This window comes from Mixophyes fleayi, chromosome 8 (assembly GCF_038048845.1).
Source record: "Mixophyes fleayi isolate aMixFle1 chromosome 8, aMixFle1.hap1, whole genome shotgun sequence".
In the NCBI taxonomy this organism is placed as follows: domain Eukaryota; kingdom Metazoa; phylum Chordata; class Amphibia; order Anura; family Limnodynastidae; genus Mixophyes; species Mixophyes fleayi.
Genome location: NC_134409.1, coordinates 83,030,089 through 83,040,184, shown reverse-complemented (window position 1 = coordinate 83,040,184; position 10,096 = coordinate 83,030,089).

Below are 10,096 nucleotides of genomic sequence, written 5' to 3'. Positions count from 1 at the left end.
AGATCTGTGATAACCTCTCCTTTTAATCTACAGGTGACCAGTAAAACTATTCCAGCTATGGGGGTAACGGGAAGAGTGTTGCATTATAAACTAACTAAACCTGTTGAAGTTACTATCGGGCCCCTGCATACCAAGCATTCGTTTCTCTTGGCTGCGTTGGCTCCTACTAACTTGCTAGGGAGAGACTTGTTATGTAAAATGGGATGTACCCGAGAAGGTCGCGCATGAGGTACAGGACATATTGGACACCCCTCAAAGGTTAATGTTACACTCTACTGTTATAGAACACAGTCCATCTCAAGTAAAGGGGATGTTGCTGGAAATACCAGGTTCACTATGGACCAAAGATGGACAGGACACTGGACTGATGGCAAACGTAGACCCTGTCATGGTCAATCTAAAAAGTGGTAGGATAGCTCCAAAAATCCCACAGTATCCATTAAAACCGGAGGTGGAACTAGGGGTATATCCTGTTATTGAAAGGCTGTTACAACAAGGGATTTTAATTCGAACAGCCAGTTGTTAGGAACTCCCAAGTCAGTACAGTGAAACTCGGGAACTACTCTGAAGGCCAGGTGTTCGCTGGAGCCCCTAGTGGTGGGGACAGACTGGGCTGCGGGCCGACCGAGGGTCGAGTAACGTATACTGACTTAAAGGAGTTCCCAGAAGTGGAGTGATTGGTGGACTGTAGTATAAGAAGAATCCTAGGTCAAAAGGTCACAGGCACAGATGCAATATCCAAGGGCAAGCGAAGGGTCAAACTCACAGGCAGAGAAGCAAAATCCGAATTCCAGGCAAAAGGTCAAGGTCAGAAGAGAAGGGTCACAGGTCCAATAACAAGCAGGGGTCAAAACACGGGTAGTCAAATCCAAGGTAGCAGGAACCAAAATGGATAGCACAAGCAGGCAACAGAACTGAGGACAGAACGCTATAACCGGCAATGAGGCAGCAGACCTCATTGCCTTAAATACCAATACAGACCAATCAGTAGTTGGATACACTGCTGCAGGCTAATTACTCATACAGAGCAGGGCCAATCAGGGCTTGTCCCTGAAATACACAGATGCAGGCTAATGCCTGTAATATCAGCCAACTAGTTAAATCAGCGCATAGCTTGCCTGTCATGCGCATGCACCCGCCTACCGCCGGGACGCAGCGCTATTGTACAAGGTACAAGGATGTAGCTTTTTACTCTGTGAGTCTTTCTGAGAGAGAATGGCACCAGCACCGACATCCGAAGCATCCACCTCCACAATAAACGGAAGTCCTGGGTCAGGGTGTCTAAGGACTGGGGCGGAAATGAATACAGCTTTGAGAGCTGAAAAACTCGCCAGTGCTTCTGCGGACCACTCCGCTGGGTTTGCTCCTTTTCGAGTGAGGGCAGTGATAGGAGCCACTAACGAGGAGAATGAGCCAATAAACCTTCGGTAATAATTGGCGAAGCCAAGGAATCTTTGGATCGCCTTCAAGTTAGTAGGTAGGACCCAATCCTGAATTGCCTGCACCTTGGCGGGATCCATAGCGAATCCTGATGAGGAGATGATATAACCCAGGAATGCCACTGTGGACACCTCGAATTCGCATTTCTCCCGTTTTGCGTACAGATGATGTTCACGCAATCTCAATAAAACCTGGCGGATGTGCTGACAATGCTGAGATAGGGATTCAGAATAAATTAAGATGTCATCCAAATAAACAACCACTGTTTTTCCCAAGAACTCACATAATACATCGTTAATCAGATCCTGAAAGACTGCCGGAGCGTTGCACAAACCCAATGGCATTACGAGATATTTGTAATGTCCCAAGTGGGTATTAAAGGCAGTCTTCCACTCAACCCCCTTCTTGATTCGGATAAGATTGTAGGCCCCTCGGAGGTCAATTTTAGAGAATACAGTAGCTGTTTTTAATTGATCGAACAGAACAGAGATCAAGGGTAACGGATACATGTTCTTAATCTTGATGCTATTTAGTCCACGGAAATCGATGCAAGGCCTCAGGCTGCCATCTTTTTTAGAAACGAAAAAACAACCTGCTCCAACCGGGGACTTAGAAGGGCGGATGAACCCTTTCTCCAGGTTTTCTTTTACGTATAATTCCATGGCCTGTGTTTCAGGAAAGGATAGTGAATATAAACGCCCTTTGGGCAACTTAGAACCGGGTACCAATTCAATGGCGCAGTCGTATTCCCGGTGTGGTGGAAGTGAATCAGCTTTCTTCTTGCAAAAGACATCACTGAAGTCCTGGTAGGGTACCGGCAACAATTCTGGACTAGGCTGTATAATTCTAAGAGGCAAGGTCAAGCAGGACGTAGAGCACCCGGGACTCCAACGGACAGTCTCCCCTGTTTTCCAATCAATAAGGGGATTATGACTGCGAAGCCATGGATACCCCAATATCAAAGAAGCAGAGGGACAAGAGATAAGATAAAAGGAGAGCTCCTCCGTATGGAGGACTCCTACAGACAACCGAACCATTGGAGTCCTGGCGAGAATCCTTCCCCCAGGCAAGGGGTTACCATCCAAACCACATGTGGTGATGCTTGATCCTAACCTGATATGTGGAATATCAAGTGTCTGAGCCAAATGTATATCCAGAAAATTACCAGCCGCACCACTGTCAAGAAAAGCTTTCAGGTCCATGGATCTCTCACGGAAAGTTAGACGTCCAGGGCCTAATAAGGAATTGTCTGAAGAGGTAATCTGAAGACCCAAGCGCACCTCTTCACCTGCACTTAGGCTTTGGAGTTTCCCGGCTTGCTGGGACATGAATGGACTAAGTGGCCTGGTTGACCACAATACATACACAAACCTAGTGAGCGTCTTCTGGAGTGTTCCTCCGGAGGCAAGCGATAAGCGCCCAATTGCATAGGTTCAGAGGAATCTGGCAAAGTGTTATCGGAGCTTGTGAAAACGTCCATCGGAGCAGCGGACTCCCGTTCAGCCTTTCTCTCTCTGATCCGACGATCAATTTTTAGGACAAGTTGCATCAAGTTCTCCAGCGTGTCGAATATCGGATACTGAACTAAGGAATCCTTAATCTGCTCAGTAAGTCCTAAGCGAAATTGGCTTCGCAATGCTGGGTCGTTCCAGGCGCTATCAGTGGACCATCGCCGAAATTCCGCACAATACTCTTCCACTGAGCGACGTCCTTGCCTTAGCATACGGAGATGAGCCTCAGCTGAGGCTACCATGTCCGGGTCATCGTACAATAACCCCAGAGCTTGAAAAAAGGCATCCACAGACTGTAAGGCTGGACTTGTGGAAGGCAAGGAGAAGGCCCAAGACTGAGGGTCGCCCTGGAGTAATGAGATGATGATCCCTACCCTCTGCTGTTCGGAACCAGAGGAACGTGGTTTCAGACGAAAGTACAACTTGCAGCTCTCTTTGAAATTACGGAAGGCTGGCCTGCTTCCAGAGAATCGGTCAGGCAAATTCATCTTAGGCTCCGGGGTGTCACCAGCGGGAACTTGCTGGAGCTGCCGGTCTCTGGAAACCCCTTCTTGGACTGCCAGATGCTGGGATAAAGTCTGCACCACTTGGGAAACTGCCTGTATCTTGTTGGCCAGAATCTGGGCTGGGGACAGATTCGACTCTTCTCCGTCCATGGCCGTATGATACCAATCTTCCTTGGCCGGTTATAATGTTAGGAACTCCCAAGTAAGTACAGTGAAACTCGGGAACTACTCTGAAGGCCAGGTGTTCGCTGGAGCCCCTAGTGGTGGGGACAGACTGGGCTGCGGGCCGACCGAGGGTCGAGTAACGGAGTAAAGGAGTTCCCAGAAGTGGAGTGATTGGTGGACTGTAGTATAAGAAGAATCCTAGGTCAAAAGGTCACAGGCACAGATGCAATATCCAAGGGCAAGCGAAGGGTCAAACTCACAGGCAGAGAAGCAAAATCCGAATTCCAGGCAAAAGGTCAAGGTCAGAAGAGAAGGGTCACAGGTCCAATAACAAGCAGGGGTCAAAACACGGGTAGTCAAATCCAAGGTAGCAGGAACCAAAATGGATAGCACAAGCAGGCAACAGAACTGAGGACAGAACGCTATAACCGGTAATGAGGCAGCAGACCTCATTGCCTTAAATACCAATACAGACCAATCAGTAGTTGGATACACTGCTGCAGGCTAATTACTCATACAGAGCAGGGCCAATCAGGGCTTGTCCCTGAAATACACAGATGCAGGCTAATGCCTGTAATATCAGCCCACTAGTTAAATCAGCCCATAGTCTGCCTGTCATGCGCATGCGCCCGCCTACCGCCGGGACTCAGCGCTATTGTAGAGGCGTCCGGTCGTTGACTTGGTAACGGCCGGGCAGGAAGAGGAAATGACGTCCCGGTCGTCATGGTGACGGCCGGGATGCCAGGGCGCACGGGAAGCGAGCCGCGACGGCTGTGAGTACCGCCGCGGCTCGTGACACCAGTACAGCAAATAGTCCCATTTTCCCTGTGAAGTAGAGTGGGGGGAGGGGCTATAGATTAGTCCAGGACTTAAGGGGAATTAATAAAGTTGTTGAGAGCCAATTCCCCGTAGTGCCGAATCCAGCTGTCATCCTCATGCAGATTCCACCGTCTGCTAGTCATTTTACTGTCATTGACCTATGTTCTGCTTTCTTCTCAGTCCCTCTTCACCCTGACTGCCAATACCTTTGTGCATTCTCCTACCGGGGAGTGCAATACACATGGACCAGACTACCCCAGGGGTTCATTGACAGCCCCAGTATTTTCTCCCAAGCCTTACATGACTGTTTGCAATACTTTCAACCCCATAATGGGTCTGTTCTAATTCAATATGTGGACGATTTGTTGCTGTGCTCTGATTCTTTTATGTTATGTTTACATGATACTAAATTGTTGTTGCTTCATCTTTCAGAAACAGGGCATAAGGTGGCAAAGGATAAATTACAGCCATGTCAGACTAAGGTCAAATACTTAGGACACTGCCTCACTAAGGGGCTAAGACACCTGACAACCGACAGGATTGAGGCCATACAACACATGACTCTGCCGCAGAGCCAGAAGCAGATTCGTACTTTCCTGGGGATGTGTGGATACTGTAGATCCTGGATCCCAGGTTTTTCTGTTCTGGCATTACCATTGCAGGAGCTAGTCTCTTCGTCAAAACCAGAACGTGTTGTACACACAGAAGAGTCAGAGCAAGCGTTCTTTAATCTTAAAGATAGTCTGACTAGAGCACCTGCATTGGGAATACCTGATTATGAAAAGCCTTTTGAGCTATACTGTACGGAAGCTGATGGTTGTGCAGCAGGTGTCCTCACACAGAAACATGGTGATGCTAGCAGACCGGTAGCATACTAAAGTGCACAATTGGACACTGTGGCAAGATCACTCCCAACATGTCTCAGAAGTGTAGCAGCAACTGCTCTTCTGGTAAGAGTGAGGACGTAGTATTAGGACATAATTCAACTGTCTATACAACCCATGCTGTATCAGCTCTGTTAAATTCAGCCCAAACCAGACATGTTTCTTCAGCTAGATTCACAAAGTGGGAACTAGCCCTGATGGCACCCTCAAACATCACCATCAAACGATGTAGCACCTTAAATCCAGCTATATACCTTCCATATGTGTCTCTAGAGACACAAAGGGTGGGAGGTGAGGAGACCCTGGTTGATGATGAGTTAGGCACGAATACTGACACGCATGACTGTATGGAACACCTGAATCAGACTTTTACTGCAAGGCCCGACATACGTAACACCTCCTTAGAAAATGTAGATTTTATGTTTTATACAGACGGGAGTTGTCATAGACAGACAGAGACGGGAGAGCTATGTACTGGTTACGCTGTTGTAGACGATCAGGATGTGGTAGAAGCTGAACCCCTTGGTCCACCTCACTCAGCCCAGGTGGCGGAACTAGTAGCACTAAGGAGAGCGTGAGAGTTGGCAGAGGGTAAATCAGCCAATATATATACTGACTCTAGGTACGCCTTCGGGGTAGTGCACGATTTTGGGGCCCTTTGGCGTCTTACAAACTTTACGACAGCAGCAGGTACGCCGGTGGCACACTCACAACACATAAAAGGACTTCTGACAGCAATACAGTTACCCAGAGCAGTAGCCGTCATAAAGTGCAAAGCCCATAGCTTTGAAAAAGACCCAGTGTCATTGGGCAACAACAGGGCAGACGAAGCTGCTAAATGGGCAGCAGGGCAACCTATGACTGTATCGACCAAGACTATGATGGTTTTTCAGACATTAGACATGCAGAAACTAATTGAAATGCAAGATTTGTGTTCCCTGCAGGAAAAGGCGGTCTGGAAGGCGAAGGGATGTGGTCAAGAGTCCTCAGGACTCTGGAGGGATGGACAAGGTAAGCCTGTAGCTCCCCGAACGTACTATCCAAGCCTGGCTGAAGCAGCACACGGCCTGACTCACCTGGGTAAAGAAGGTATGTGCAAACTGGTGAGAGCATACTGGTGTGCTCCCGGATTTTCCTCTCAGGCTGGTAAGAAAGCAATGTCATGTCTTACTTGTTTGAGGAAAAATGTCGGGAAAACTATTCCAACTGAGCCATCCCACATCCCTCCTACAGACGGACCTTTTCAGGTAATGCAAATTGACTATATCCAATTACCACCGTGCAGGAATCTAAAGTATGTGTTAGTTTGTATTGATGTGTTTTCCGGTTGGGTAGAAGCATATCCGGCAGCCACTAATACTGCTGTGTTCACTGCAAAGAAAATTGTACAAGACTTTGTATGTAGGTTCGGTATCCCTAGAATCATTGAAAGTGATAGGGGTACCCACTTTACTGGTGATATCTTCCAAAATATGTGTAAACTCATGGGAATCGGTAGCAGACTTCACACCCCTTACTGACCACAAACCAGTGGTAAGGTGGAGAGAGTAAATGGTACTATAAAGAACAAGCTTGGTAAGGTAATGGCTGAAACTGGGTTGGCATGGCCTGAGGCTTTGCCATTGGTCCTCCATAGCATTCGGACCACTCCTAGACCTCCTCTTAATCTGTCCCCCTTTGAGATACTGTGAGGACGACAACCTCATTTGATCGTGAGTCCACAAGACGACTTGAAGTGTAATAATGAAGTGACTGTACAATATCTTATAAGAATGAGTAGACAGCTAAAGCAACAACAACAAAAACTAAAAATGCTGTCACCTGGTATGCCAGAAACGAACTGTCATGATGTTGAACCTGGAGACTATGTTATGATCCGCAATTTCTTATATTCAGGTTGTTTAACAGACCGTTGGGAAGGCCCGTACCAAGTGCTGCTGACCAGTACTACATCACTGAAGGTTGCAGAGAGAGACACTTGGGTTCATTCCACCCACTGCAGGAGAGTCCATAATCCGGAGAAAGTGCAAGATAAAACTGAGACCGACGACATAGATCTGTCACTTGTGAGTCTGTTCCGGGAGACCTAAAGCCTGCAGTCGAGACACCTGAACCAGAGACGTTGCCCCAGAACTATCTTTCCAGCGATGGAGTGGCGGTTTTTGTTTTTCTTTTGTTACAGGATTTTCCTTGTTTTTACTCTTTCTAAGACATTCTATTTTTGTGAAGGAGGATGGAGGACGGAGGAGAGTTCTGGTAGTGATACGGATGAAATGGAGGCAGAGGAAAAGTTATTAGAATACTCAGAGCAGCCCATTATCAAGCTTGGCCCGGGGGTTATGAAAAGGTCTGCTAGCTCAGGAACTCGGAGGCAGTGTGAGGGGCTATTGTCTGATGAGTATTGTATCTGCAAGTTTTGTGACTCCCTAGTTGAAGAGAGATGCATCCAACGATGCCAGTCCCCCAGTACTCTGAATATAGGCGGGCATCCTTTGGAGGATTATCACTCCCTGGTGGGTAAGGTGCTAAACCAAACCGAGTGTTGGGTGTTCTCTCATGTGCCGCAAGGGCAGTATAATATAGGACTAGTGCAATTCCCTCTAAACATATCCGAAGTACTCGAATTGAGGGGTGGGAGGCCCATAGATGGGAGGTACAATAACACTAGCTCCCCTAGTCTGACTCTTCGACAATACTCCATAGACAGATCTTTGCTGTGCCTAAATATCTCTCATGCAAAATGTCTGGAGAATTGGGAAGCTGACCCATCAGATCAGACAATGGCTCGCCACACTCATTTTAGAGGGAGACTCACAAGGTCACCAATAGGCAGGAATGTTGATGGAAGTCACAAACTAGGGCGTATAACCAAACATAAGAAAGTAGCCATTGGAAAAGTCTCTATAGATAATTGTAAGAATGTCATCCATGCTGACACGTGTCTGGAGCAAATGGAGACACTAGGCATGGGTAGTTTTATCAAAACTCTGTGTGATATAATTAATGGGCATACTGTTTCTTATGTTCTCCCTGATGATGTGTATTTTGTTTGTGGAAGGAAAGCTTATTCCTGGGTGACTCCGAGTTCAAAGGGCTTGTGTTTCTTAGCTAAACTGGTTCCTGAAATCATGACTATTACTCATGAAGAAATGGTTGGTATTCACAAGACTACATCACCACCATACATACACACACAGTATGAACACCGTGGCAAGAGAAATATGATTCCTGGTGAGGAACCCATAGCTACAAAATTGATTAGCGAAACTGCTGGTTTTCAAGTTATGGTAGCCCTAGATCTCACCAGGACCGCTCGGGGAACATTATACTTTAAATATATCCAAGAGCTAGCTAAATTAATAGATAATATCACCGAGATGTATGATGGCACTTTTAGGTATACTGGAAGGGAGCTACAAGCGTACAAGAAGGAGTTGGTGCAACATAGACAGGTACTAAATTATCTCACCTCTATTACTGGTGGGTACTGTGTGACACTGGCCACCCAGTTCGGTGTCAAATGTTGCACGTACATCACCAATAATACGGATGACCCGAAAGAGGTTATAGACCGGAAGATGGATGAAATTTTGCAACTAAAATGGAAATTTGGAAAGAACCATAATTCTTCGTTATATGAGGTCGGGGAAAAGGTGGCAGGTTGGTTCTCGTGGTTGAACCCTGTGAAATGGTTCTCCGGTCTGGGGGAGTGGGTACAGGAAATGGTTGCTAGTGTAGGTAAGCTCCTTCTCCTTATACTGGGTGTCATCTTAGCTATTGGTTTATGTGTCAAATGTGTTCCTACGGTGTTGAAATGTGGAAAATGGTCTCCTAGGAGTAACACTGAGAAAGAGACTGAAAGGGTGGTACCAGATACCGAGATCATGGTCTGTGAAGAAGTATTGTATAATCCTGAACTTGAAACGGTGATTGGGTGATAGTTTGTTACACTATCAAAGGGTGGAGCTGTCGAAGTCAGCAAATTGGATAAAGTCATTTCAATTAAAATCGAGCAAACTTGGTTGTCTTTGTCTAAAAAGATGCGTACGGTACGCTACGGCGTGGAAGGGCGTACGCAGCTACTACACGTGGCAGCAACAGTAATTGGTCTTTTACCATACATTCGCACAAACACGCATACTTGTAAAATAGTACACATTAATGGTAGTTGCAACACATAGTCAGTTATGTCGAAATATAGTAGTATTTATATGTTATAATATAAGTTATATGCACATTAGTGAAATATATGGAACAGGTTGAAGGAATCATATCATGTGTGGTATCATAATAAACCTCTTAACATTTGCTACTGTTTGGTTCACTCTGCGAAGGAATCGCAGAGTGCATACACAAGTTATGAATGATAGGGAATTATGAACTACTTAAGACTAAGGAATCTTGGCGGGAAGAGCAGAGCATACCCCCTGGAGAGATGACCCCCTCCTTTGGATTCCTTAAGACGAACTAGCTAATGATTGACAACCCCTTGGACCTTCCTGAAACCTGGACCAATACAAGCAAGCTATACCATCTTCATTGTATTACTGTATTTCTGTGTGCATATAAGCAGCAGCTTCACATCTAGTGTTCAGACATCTTGTCCCCAGACTTCAGGATTGAATGACTGCCCACTGGATCCAGAGCGCCTGCGATAAGTAACGGCTGTACTTATTATCACTTCGCTTGAATATATTATACTACTTTTTGCGAATAAATCTTTGTGTGTTGGAAACACAAATCGAGGTTCAACAATCGTTATTGGTTAGCG